The sequence below is a fragment of the Diadema antillarum genome, unplaced genomic scaffold (genome assembly GCF_040938485.1).
Source record: "Diadema antillarum isolate AM-2024a unplaced genomic scaffold, OU_Dant_1.0 scf00000014, whole genome shotgun sequence".
Classification (NCBI taxonomy): Eukaryota; Metazoa; Echinodermata; class Echinoidea; order Diadematoida; family Diadematidae; genus Diadema; species Diadema antillarum.
In genome coordinates, this window is record NW_027270903.1 from 8,420,965 (window position 1) to 8,433,823 (window position 12,859).

Sequence of the window (12,859 nt, forward strand, 5' to 3'; positions counted from 1 at the left end):
AAAACAGCAAGTGAATTGACCATGCACATCGACATTGTGTTGTTGGAAGGCGGAGCATGGTCGTGCAGACCTATGTTTTGATCGAAGTTAGAGCACGAGGAAGAGACATGCAAGTTTGAAGAACAACAAAAACCTTCACAAGACAAGACTAATAGTGAGAGGTAATTATCATCTATTAACTCTATTTCAATTTCAACTATTTTAGTTAAAAGCATTTAAAAGCATATGTGATTGTGACGTGTTGATCAAACATTTCTAGAGACAAAGTGAGGGTGGATGTCGCAATATAGTTCCCTGGTTCATTACCGTGATAGTGTACGTGTGATGTTGCGATGATCTAGATGAGGTAACCTTGTGGTTGCATGAGGCTTGTAACTTTTAACCCAGTGAGCATGATCGCAAGAGAGCAAGAAAGTATGAGGACACTGATGGTCATGTAGCAAAGAAAGAACCCCGGAGCTCCGGCGGTCCGCAGTTGACGTTCGACGGCTGTGCGAGAGCTCCAGCGTCATGCAACCTATTAGAACACCTACGGTGGCGGTCCTCTCTTGCTCTTTTCATTCGGACATTCCACAGAAATACGGGCAAACCAGGAGTTTAGGGGACCGGACTATCTAAGTTCAATACCAGTTCTCACCAATTCTTGATCATTTGACGAAAAAATAACTGAATTGTTGATAGAAATATCGGCAAAAGCATGACAGGCTACCACAATTCCCACAGACGTTGAAGCTCAGCGGTAACAGCGCTCACGTACGCACGGTACGTGCGTGCACTGTGTTAACGCGATTCATGCATAGCGCATTGCAGACACACACACAGTCCGTCCCTGTGTTTCGTTGAATAAGAACGCCTTGAAAGAAACTATGACACGGAGATTCAAAAAATACACTTTGGATTCGCGTTTTCATCCTTCAATTACAAATTTTCCTCACTATATGTGAATATTGATTTTTGGAGGAGATAAACTTTATTTATTCATCTTTCATTGGGTGAAATTTCAATATCAACATTAAATGAGGATTTTTTAAGGTGAATTTTTAAAGACGTGCATGTCAAAACGATGCAGTGATAGCCATTGACTTTGTACGCGTCGAGCTTCGGCCAGAGACTGCGGAAAGGTTATGAATAATTCATTAAGTCCAACTTTCCCGATTTTTCGCGAATATCTCCATTCCCTAAAAATCGGCTGTCTCCCTGACTGGTCCATGGGCCAAGACCCGAAAAATGGGTTGTTGGTACCACCTGAGGTGGCAAAACCTTTTTGGTGTCAGTTTGTTTGTCGGGCAGAGATATGCTTATCAAGCTATGATAGCATTTCCTAATGAGTAGCTTAGTCATAAAAAATGATTTTTTAAAACCAATTTGGTCTCGTTTTTATATCCCTATACTTCTGAATCGAAACTAACCGCTATACAAAGAAGAGCACTTTCTTCCGTATGTCCGCAGGTGTTCTGTTGTAAACGCGATGCGCTTAGTCTTTATTCAAGGCAGCGAAGGGAATATCCAAAGGGTTATGATGTCCACAGGTGTCACGCGGTGCGCTTAGTCTTTATCTGGACCAATGTACCGTTACCATATCTAAAGTTCCTCATAAAAGGGATCATCTATACTATTTCATACTACCCTCTAAACAAATAAATCAATTTTGAACAAAAATCACTCTGTTTATTTACAATATTATTCATTATAATGTATTGTAGTGTACCGGTACATTGTTTTTGCATTATCCTTTTTTTTTGGATGAAAATAAAGCGACATCGGCGTGGTGTTAGCGTTTTCACACTAGCGTTTTTGCCGGAAAATGATAAATAATTGCAAAATACGGTAAAATTCAAGAGGAATCTTTTTTTTTTTTGGTTGTTGTTGTTGTTGTTGTTGTTGTTTTCAGATAAAAGGGTATACACTGTATCATAAGCTTTGGATATTCCCTTCACCGTCTAGAATAAAGACTAAGCGCACCGCGTTTACAACAGAATACCTGTGAAAATACCATATGAAGAGCTGCAAAATCTACGGAACATACAGAAAACAGCGCTCCTCTTTGTATAGCGGTTAGTTTCGATTCAGAAGTATAGGGATATAACAACGAGACCAAATTGGTTAAAAATTCATTTATTATGACTAAGCTACTCATTTGGAAATGCTATCACATAAATATGCCCGACAAACAAAATGACACCAAAAGGGTTTTGCCACCTCAGGTGGTACCAATATCTGGCCTGGCCCATGGACTATTAGAATGCCAATCGAGAACTTACTTTCGTCTCTATATGAGAGAGTGGTTTTTTGGTTGTTGTTGTTTTTTTTTTTCAAACAGAGTCGCAGGTGAGCATTTCCGAGTTCGTCAGAGGAGTTCACTCAATTTAGCAACAAAAGGATTGCCACCTGGAAGATGAAGAAGTCGGCATGACCATGGAAGAATGGTGAACACGTGCCACACAGGCTTAAAGGCCTAGCAGCGATACAACACTTCAGAAAATAAGGAAAAGACAACATGTTTGTTGAAATTAAAACATTTCTCCCGACATTCTGCGATCTCTCATAGCAAACGGCTACTTTCCATGAAATTATCTTCTCTTCTGTCAAGAGTGTAAATCAATATTTATTTCATTGTGTGTATCAATCATCCCCCGATAAAAGACAGAAAATAAAATACTTTTCTCATTCACTATGCATAATGTATAAAGCAAACAAGCATTTGCTGCAATCGTTTAGGAATATGAAAATGCGGCAACGCGATTTCATGGACTCTATATAATTCGGATGAAAACATGTACCTAAATTCAGAGATAGAGAGAAGACACATGCACAATAAGTGCTTAAACCACTTTAGTAATAGCAATAAAACATTATTTACATCAGTTACAAAGAAGTTAATTTCGTACTTTTACTGCTCGAAATACCTTACTCCCAAGAAGTCGAGTGTCACACAAGGGCTCCATAATCACATCTCGGTCTTTCGCTGAATTGAATAAGCGCTTTGCAAATTTTGACCGCTTTCTACAAATTTGAATAAAAAATAGATACTTTCTTCTTCTTTTTTGGCATAAGTTGTCATATCCGATTGACTGAAAATGGATTGAACTACAACCACTCGCGTATGGCTAATATCCTTGCAACTCAATGATTGCAAAATCATTTGACTTATGAACTTACGAAACAAATGAACTAAAAGACCCAGATTTCTAAACATTTTGAATAATCTATCGAGCGACTGCGGCTGAGAAGAAGCATATCATTATAAAGAATTCATACAAAAATATAGAAACAGACTACACAGACGAAATCACTATTGTCACTTTCAACGTAATATTGGATATAATTTTATCTAATATACTTTTTTTAACTGTTGCAGATATCAAATACCGATCGTTATTTTCATAGACAATTTCTCCAAATGCTATAAGCGTAGGAGAGAAAATGTGTGCGATGTGTCTTGTTTATTCGCTTTATTGCAGCGTATTTCGTTGTATTTTAATTTCTATAATAGATAAATGTTTGGAACATGCACATGAGAACTTGCACATTCGATTCCCAACAACCATAAAGTTAAGGTTACGTAATACATCCGAAGCACATCGCTAACATCCATTCTATATGGACCGGTACAGAAAAAACAAAGAGACTGCCAGTAATCGACCTATGACCTTCTCTATTATGCTCTTAATCCCCTGCCCTTTTAGATTGTGTCAAAGAGAGGGTCTATCTAGGAATGTTTTTGTATCTGCATCCAGTCTATTCATATAGATACAATGTAACCTGATACTCAAATTGCCAGCAGGTCTATTTAAAATATTTTCGCCCAAAACAAGTGCACATGTGACGCTGTGTTACGCCATGATGAATATACGACTTCGATGAAGTAGCACAATCGACTGCGTTGTTTGTATGCCATACATCCTGTACTAGGTTTGTTCCGGGCCAAGTTGTCTTTTTTTAACGATTTTATAACATAATCAGAATATCATTCATGACGGTAAAACCCTTCAAACAACTATAAGTAACATTGCTGTCATGATAACACACAAAGACAAAAACATCAACACAACATGCAGGGACACGCTAAAGATTTTACTTTTGACTTTATTCAATTTGCCGAGTTTTGGTAAATCCCAGGACTCGGCAGCAGAAGAAGGCCAACATTTCATGCCAGTATGGTAAGCAGGTCGCCGTGCTGAGATGGCTTTCATAGAAAATCCCTAACATTACTGATATATACGACGTAGTATGCCACAATTCTTTATCATGTAAATGTGTGCTAATAAGGTAGGTGCGTGCACACAATGCTCTTGACCGCCGCACGCACGCTTTTCACTCGAGTGTGGCAATTTGCATAACGATGCAAATGAGATCGCGAGAGCGTGCGGATGGTTGCTCGTCATTGGTCAGTTTCCTAACCGTTGCAAAGGTCTGAATGTCGTGAAAATTTCACTCATGTTTGCCGATATTTTGCTTGTTTATAGACATGATGTATGACCAATCATCACAACATGTACACAGATGGCAACTTTGATGTATGTAGTCCCACAAAATATAATTCATTTTTAACATAGACATCGAATTGTTGGTGAAATTCTAAGTTTAAATATGCGTTTTCATTTCACTCGCTCAGCCCGAGTATACTCGGGTCTAGTCCACAGCCTGGAAAACGTCAGCCCGAGTATACTCGGGACACCAACGGGTTAAGAAAGAATGATGGGTTGTTGTTGTTGTTGTTGTTTTAGATTTAATGGCAATTAGTCATAATTTTGACTGTTTTTTGCCAGACTATATAATATCTATATTTCCCTATGATTCAAAGTATTAATATTCATTTAAAAAAGATTAAATTCTATCATTATATCCATATTTCTTTTATTTCCAACCATATACATTATATATATATATATATATATATATATATATAATATTTTTTTTTTTTTTTTTAATTACACACATTTATTGTCATCCTCGCTCAGTCAAAGTGATTTGAATTACGCTGTTGTTGTGTATACAGCTAGGGTGCCAGTTTTCGTAACTGCGACCGGCAGCCCCACACGCACAGCGTAGATGCGTATGGGGCAGCGTAGATGCGTATGAGGCTGCTGGTCGTAGTTACAGTTTTCGGCACTTTAGCACATTTTACGCGTTACCATCAATACTGCACCGTTTTAGCTTGGAATTTCGATATGAAATTGAACTATTTAAAAGGCCAATAATAATAATAATAATAAGTTCGGGCTATGTTCAAGCTAACAACCTGTTTCTTTCACGGGACGAAACAATACAACAGTCCTGCTTAGCGACGGCGTTTACGCTCAATCGCACGCACTACCGTATACGGCGATAGCTTGGATGTGTAAGATAATGACCCAATCGCAGGACAGGTCTATCATTAACTATTCTAACCAATACGGCAGCCCGAATGTAAACTGAAGTGCGTTTGTGTCCGTGCCGCTGCCGCCGCATGAATGACTCATTCATGCGGTAAGCGTTGTGTGTCGGCTGCGGTGACTTAGTTGCCGCAAGTTATTAACTCACAAACAATAGGAAACAGTAGTAAGAAAGGCACGCAATGCGTATTACAACAAGCGTCTTTTAGCGAGGGCCTTTATCGCTTCCATTCTCCTCCCATGTTGTTGTCAATGGAAACTAAAGGAGATGCGTTTAGCAAGTACCAATACCTATAGTCCATGAGCCAAGAGCCGAAAAATGGGTTGTTGGTACCACTCGAGGTGGCGAAACCTTTTTGGTGTCAGTTTGTTTGTCGGACAGAGATACGCTTATCAAGCTATGATAGTATTTCCAAATGAGTAGCTTAGTCATAATAAATGATTTTTTAACCAATTTGGTCTCGTTTTTATATCCCTATACTTCTGAATCGAAACTGACGCTATAAAAGAAGAGCACTGCCTTCTCTATGTCCACAGGTGTTCTGTTGTAAACGCCGTGCGCTTAGTCTTTATTCAAGGCAGCAAAGGGAATATCCAAAGGGTTATGATGTCCACAGCTGTAGCGAGGTGCGCTTAGTCTTTATCTAGAACAATGTACCGTTATCATATCTAAAGTTCCTAATAAAAGGGATTATCTATACTGTTTTTATACCACCCTCTCAACAAATACATCAGTTATAAACAACAATCACTCTGTTCATTTACAACATTATTAATTATAATGTATTGTAGTGTACCGGTACATTGTTTTTGCATAATCTTTCATTGTTGAATGGAAATAGAGCAACATTGGCATGGTATTAGCGTTTTCACCGTAGCGTTTGCAGCGGAAAATGATTAATAATTGAAAAATACGCTAAAATTCACGAGAAATCGCTTTGTTGTTGTTGTTGTTTTTAGATAAAGGGATATACACTGTATTATAAGCTTTGGATATTCCCTTCGCCGTCTTGAATATTAGACTTAGCGCCGTGGACATCATAACCCTTGGATATTCCCTTCGCTGTCTTGAATAAAGACTAAGCGCACCGCGTTTACAACAGAACACCTGTGAACATACAGAAGACAGTGCTCTTCTTTGTATAGCGGTTGGTCTCGATTCAGAAGTACAGGGATATAGCAACGAGACCAAATTGGTTTAAAATTCATTTACTATGACTACTCAGTAAGCTACTCATTTGGAAATCCTATCATAGCTTGATAGGCATATCTATGCCCGACAAACAAAATGACACCAAAAAGGTATTGCCACCTCAGATGGTACCAATATCTGGCCTGGCCCGTGGACTACTAGAGTGAATAGAACCTGAGAACCCATTGTAGGCGGGGATTCAAAAGACAGCATCAGTAGAGAAAGTTAATGAAGTTAATTAACGATAGTCGTCTTTTCAGATCGTGTTCTTTGCGTGTACTAAAAACCCTCTAATAATGCACATGGTCGTAATGTTGCAGAGCATCAACGACTGCTTTCGTGCCTGCTCTGCTGCAGCTGTATACAGCCGTAACATTCTGAATTCCCGCCATATTAGGCACATTTCCCTCACAGGCGTTGCGTCCACATTATTTATCGCTTTTATCGCGCTTGCCAAAGCTGCACATAATTTATACTATACGTATCAGAAGCAAATGTTGATGTATAGGCCTGACAGCTTCATGTTATGATTGTATCATATTAATTTAAAATTATAGTACTTCTTATTCTCGGTCACTTTTGTGATACCATAGCATATAAAGAACCATTAACTTGTAGCTTAAACCTATTTTTATTTATTTTTTTTTTTTACGGAACACCACATTTACAGTTGCAATCTTTCTGCATTTGAGAAGTTGAGTATAGACCGATAATCATATTTACAATTATATTCGGAATTAATACTTGAAAGGCCGTCCTCGTTTCGTTTTGTATTCACAAATCTTATACTGAAATATAAGTGATTGCTTGATTACTTTCGGGTAAAGGAACCACCGGAAAAGGAATGCATTTATCTGTTTTATTTTTCTTTCTTAACGAACCTTAGCTAATAGCGAACCATATACATTTTGTGATCTATGAACCTTCAGAATAATCAATAACCCCCCCCCCAACAAAAGGAAGCATTTCATTGTCATACGTTGTCAATAGTGATAAAAGGCCAGTTTTTATTTCGTAGTGCGTCTCAGTGCTCCTGTGTTTATTTTTAAGGATGTGGCTTCTCTTTATGATTGCGATTGATGTTCAACTATTTCTTTCCCGCAAGCTTGAAAAAGAAGAAGCTAAAATTCAGGCAAGGAGACGAGTTTTCTTCCATAAGATACAATCATTAAGACATACATTTATTCCCAAAAGTTGTGTGATTGCTTATGCGCTAAAGAATTTTGTCCATTACATGTATCAGGCACTAAACAAAACGGTTGAAATCTGCTGAAAATTGAACTTCGTTTTCTTTCTTCTTTTTTTTTTTGGGGGGGGGGGGGGGGGGGTAATTTCATTTCCATTTCAAGCGGGAATAGACGACTAGAAATTAGTTTGTCTATACTGGTGGGAGACATTAGTGTTCCAGTACATACTCCGCATTTAAACAGTTGTCATATTTTCGTAGTCATAATCAGATAATGGACACGTGATATATTATAAAAATGAGAATACAAAACAACGAACACGTCATATGTACAAACATTATTAGCTTCAACGAATTATACTTACCTGAAATATTCTGCATAAAAAAAAAACACGCGTGCCAATTAAACAATATCAAATTAAACAATATCATAGAATTAATAGAACACACCGCGATATCATGCACGGCAGATCAAATCAAGTTCAGTTGGTGAGAAAGCTAATTGAAGTTATAAAGTTGACTTATTTACGTTTTCCTTTCTATTTATGAAAACAGAATTACATTGTATATCTATTGAAGCGGATTGTCTCTGTTGCAAACTATATTGCCAAAGATAGCATTGTTAATCTTCTGAGCAAATCCGAATCCTTAAAGTACTGTAATTTTTGCTTGACAATGTAATAACCCATATAACTTTATAAAGGACTCGCAAATTTAAAGTTTCAAACCGAATACTAAAACATTACATTGTACACGGTCTATTTCAAAAAAATCATTTGAATGCGTTGTGTTAGCATTTAATAGCATCAATCTGCCTTTTATTTTCCGTACGTAAAGCGCACAAAAACGTAACCGACATTACCAAATACAGTGGAATGCCTTGTACGGCGTGACATTATCATCAGAAGTATATCCCATTCCTTTTCCTTTTCTTTGCTTGAAGCAGTAGTCAAACCATGTGTCATTTTCGAAGCGACATCACTTGGGAATTAGAATGTATGAAGATGATCGTTACTCGTGTATTTCGTGCTATTATTATAGCATTTGCATTTTCCAACTGTTATTGACAGTATTTTGTTACTGTATGCTTACGATTACGAATGTCGGTTATGAATTCAAAAGACTAGTTCATCAATCGAACTATAAAGGTAATAGTTGTGTTGAAAGTAGTTCGGTACAAGTTCAAAACGCAATCGAAGTCATCGTCACAGGGTGAACTAATAGCTCTAAAAACTTGTTTAGGCCGTAAAGATTGCCGTATGCAATCTTTGTAGAAAGTTTTGACTGAGGCCATCTTTTGAGTATTTTGAGAAATTATATGAAGATTTTTTTTTTTTTAATTATGTAAAGAATTAGTTTGATTTTGACTATGAGAATAAAAAGGCGCGGTTACCTCAATCATGTCGTAGTTCGATTAGGCATGATGGGTAAAGTGAATTCATGACTTGTTGAGAGAGAGAGAGAAGAGAGAGAGAGAGAGAGAGAGAGGCCAAGCAAGAGGCAATAGGCTACTTGTACATAATGCCCACCGATAGACACAAGCACAGTATATCACAGCTAGTAGACGCTTATAATTGACCATGTCAGTTACGCTGGGGTCGCTCATAACACACAAAGGGCATCCATGGAACACGTCAATTTCTATAATTATGTGGGACAGTACAATATTTTCGCGATTTCGTGCCGAGTAAAGGAATGATATCCTTATGATTTCAGCTGGCGCGCGCTGCTGACCCATCTAATCATCACGTTACACCTTAGGTATCATCTTGATAGCTGGATAATAATTTTCCTTTTACATGGTATGCGTTCGTTAGTGCCCTACAATGAAAAAGAAGACTCTTAGGGGAATTTTAGACGAGTATGTGAACCCATTATTTCCGGGACATCGGTAATGAATTAGCCATGCACGAAGTCGACGACCTTTCATGTCGCTCTTTGAAAATTTAAACAATATTGCATTCAGGTTTTAACCTTAACCTGTCACAAAAAAAAAAAAAAAAAAAAAAAAAAAAATCATGTGAAAACGTAATTCAGTGATCATGATCTGCGGGGTCAACTCGATGTCACCCGTGCGAGAACTTGGATATTCTAGACGGGGTTTTTCGGCTTGCCGACTGACTGGCAATGCGCAAGCAAGGGTTTGAAGCTCCTTGGCGCAAGTAACAAGCCTTGTATTATCGGGAATCGTCTCATTTCACGCTTGCGCTGAAACTGTCGGCCGGGGAAAGGCGCATGGACTCGCACGCGGTATACACGTGATACACACGTACCGTGTAAGCACTGTGGGAACCAGGGAGGTGAGATGGGATCATGCGGGAACCAAGCACTGGCGGCACGGGGCCGTGCGAAATCGCACCCCAAAGCCGCACGGGTCCGTGCGCCCGACCCGCACGGGCCCGTGCGCCAGACCCGCACGGGACCGTGCGACAGCGTGCGAGGGAGTATGGATCCGCACGCAGGCGTGCGGATCTGCACGGGGGCGTGCAGATCCGCACGGAGGTGCACGACTACGCACGGGCGCGTACAGGGGCGCACGGAGCCATACGCTCCCGTGCGAGATCGCACGAACCTGCACGCAGCCGCACGAAGCAGCCCCGTGCGCAGTGCGTGCGGGAGTAACATAACATAATGGTCTGACTGTATCTATCTATGTCTCTATCTACCTATTTATTTAACTTTTACTCTATGCTCTCTTCCCTTGCTACAGTTTCTGGGTGCCGCTAGTCTACGATCGAGACCAGTGTGAGTCCGTGTGGGACGACGAGTCCACCTACCCCTTTTCCGTCGTTCGGAAGGACGACCCGTCGGAGACTTGCGAAATTCTCGCAGGCGTGCTCAAATAGACAGCAGTCTTATCGTTTCTTAGCGCCACCTACCGACAAGAACTTTACAGTCGATGACGGACAGTCCAGACGTTGGAGCTCAACCATGTTCGGCGCTGAGATCGAGGGTTAGTCTAAGAGTGAATCAAGACTTGTGTGGTCTGCCGTGAGAGGAGAAGAATTCATGTGGGCTCTGTGATAACTATAGCAGCTGTTGTAGTTTATACTATCCCTTGCAATTTTGGTTTGGAATTCTTTTTAGTATAATGAAGAAAAATCTTAGATACCTCGAATGTAATGTGAAAATAGAAATACATTCATTTTATTTTTTGCTAGTACTTTAGTGTCAAACTAGAATATATCCTTTTTTCTTTTTTTTTTTTTGGATATAATTGTGTCTCTTCTTCTACAAGTTATTCCATGTGCCACCCTGCGATTTCGTAAGATTTGCGCAAATTTTGGTCTTTTGCCAGAGACATGAGTTAGGTTTTGCCCTCTGGTTGCAACTCCCCAACACTGCCTAAGGTAACCGAATGGATTATTAGTTTCTAACAGGTCGACAGGCCTGGGGATAGCGCTCCCATGTGACGTACTCCAGAAAAACCTACGAGCAGGAATTGACCAAATCAGTACACTGTCACTCCTAAATGCACAGAAAAAAATATCGCATTCAATAAATCTCATGAAAGCAAATGGTGTTTGGCTGCATGTTGAAGTAAAATGTCACTGCTAATCGAAATAGTTGGATATTGACAAGTCAGGAAAGAAATGAAATTAGCAGAAGAAGAAGAAAAAAAAGGAATAGGAGGAGGAAGAGAAGAAAAAGGAGAAAAGAGAGGTCTATTTTCTCTGTTTTTCTTTTTTAATGACAAGAAATGTTTTACTTTATAATTTAAAAAGTAAGTAAGAGATTGGATATCCAATTATCAGCTAATCTTTATCACCAATTTCAGTTGTACACATTTTTGTTAACGTTCAAAATGTTTGTAATCGACCAAACTGACTTTGATGATGTTTATTCAGTCCTAACACATTAAAAACATTTTTTGTCTTCCCATGGTACTCCTGCACACTGTCAATGTCATCTTTCTTTCGTCTTTTATTCAGCCGCGGCCGTCAGAGAAAGTAACAACAATCTGTGTATGAACAGAAATTTAGTGGTACAAAGTGTAATTATTAGCCCGGTACTGATAACCGTAGGAGAGTGTGCAGTAAAATCAATAATGTAATCAAATATAGTAGTAGCAGAATATCACTTATTTCCATATCCTTCATATTATTATCATTATTATTGATACTATGAGTACCACTTATTTTAGTCTTATTACATATCCAGATGGTGTAATTTAATAAACTACTGCCAATTAATGCCAACTAATGTGTTATGTCAATAAGGTCAATGCATTCGTTACTTTTTCCAAGCAGTGAATTCTCCTCCAGCTTGACCCCATTGGGTCCAGTGCCTCTACCCTTCCTCGGGGTTGGAAGATTTCCTTCTTCACCCAAATACACCTCCCTCATCCTTATTCAAATCCTATTACCCCCTCATTAGCGACCGCAAAGCCCAATAAGTGAGCTCCCCACCATTGTCCGTTCACGCCTCCCCAATTGGGCCGAGACAGTGGGGCTGTTTGATTGATGGTTGTGAGTGACAGGTGACAGCCGCTCCTTCTCTTTGCAACTTTCTCCTCAGCTTCTTCCTTTTCGCCTTCGATTCGACTTCTTCTTCTTCTTCATTAACATCAATTTCTTTTCCTCCTCCTCCTTTTTTTTTTTTCGTTTGATTTTTTCCCTTTTCTTATTTCCAGGTCTATACCTCTTCTTCTTCTTCTCTTCTTCTCGTTCTGTTTTTTTTTTCATCCTATCTTCATCCTTCTCTTGGTCCTTCCTTTTATCATTTTGTTACGTTAATGCGATCAATAATCTGATATTAGTTTAAAACATGTCAAACTTAAAAACATCGTAATTTTGTGTATGTGTTACCGGTTACTTAGATGCATATGAACGGCGACCTGACCGCTATAATCTGGAGTCAGAGTGTACGTGTTCTTTTATTCCTAATTCTTCTCTACACTACACCTCATATACAGTGAGAAATGATGACTGTGGAATGAATGTGCAAAATACAAGACATTGTAGACACACAAAACTTTTTTTTTTTTTTTTATACAGACATATAGTAACACTTGTTTCATGTCGGTTTTAGTAAGATATATGGTGATCTATTCACACGATTTTACTTAAATGTGTTGTAGAGTTGTACTCCAATCTCCTTCTACAG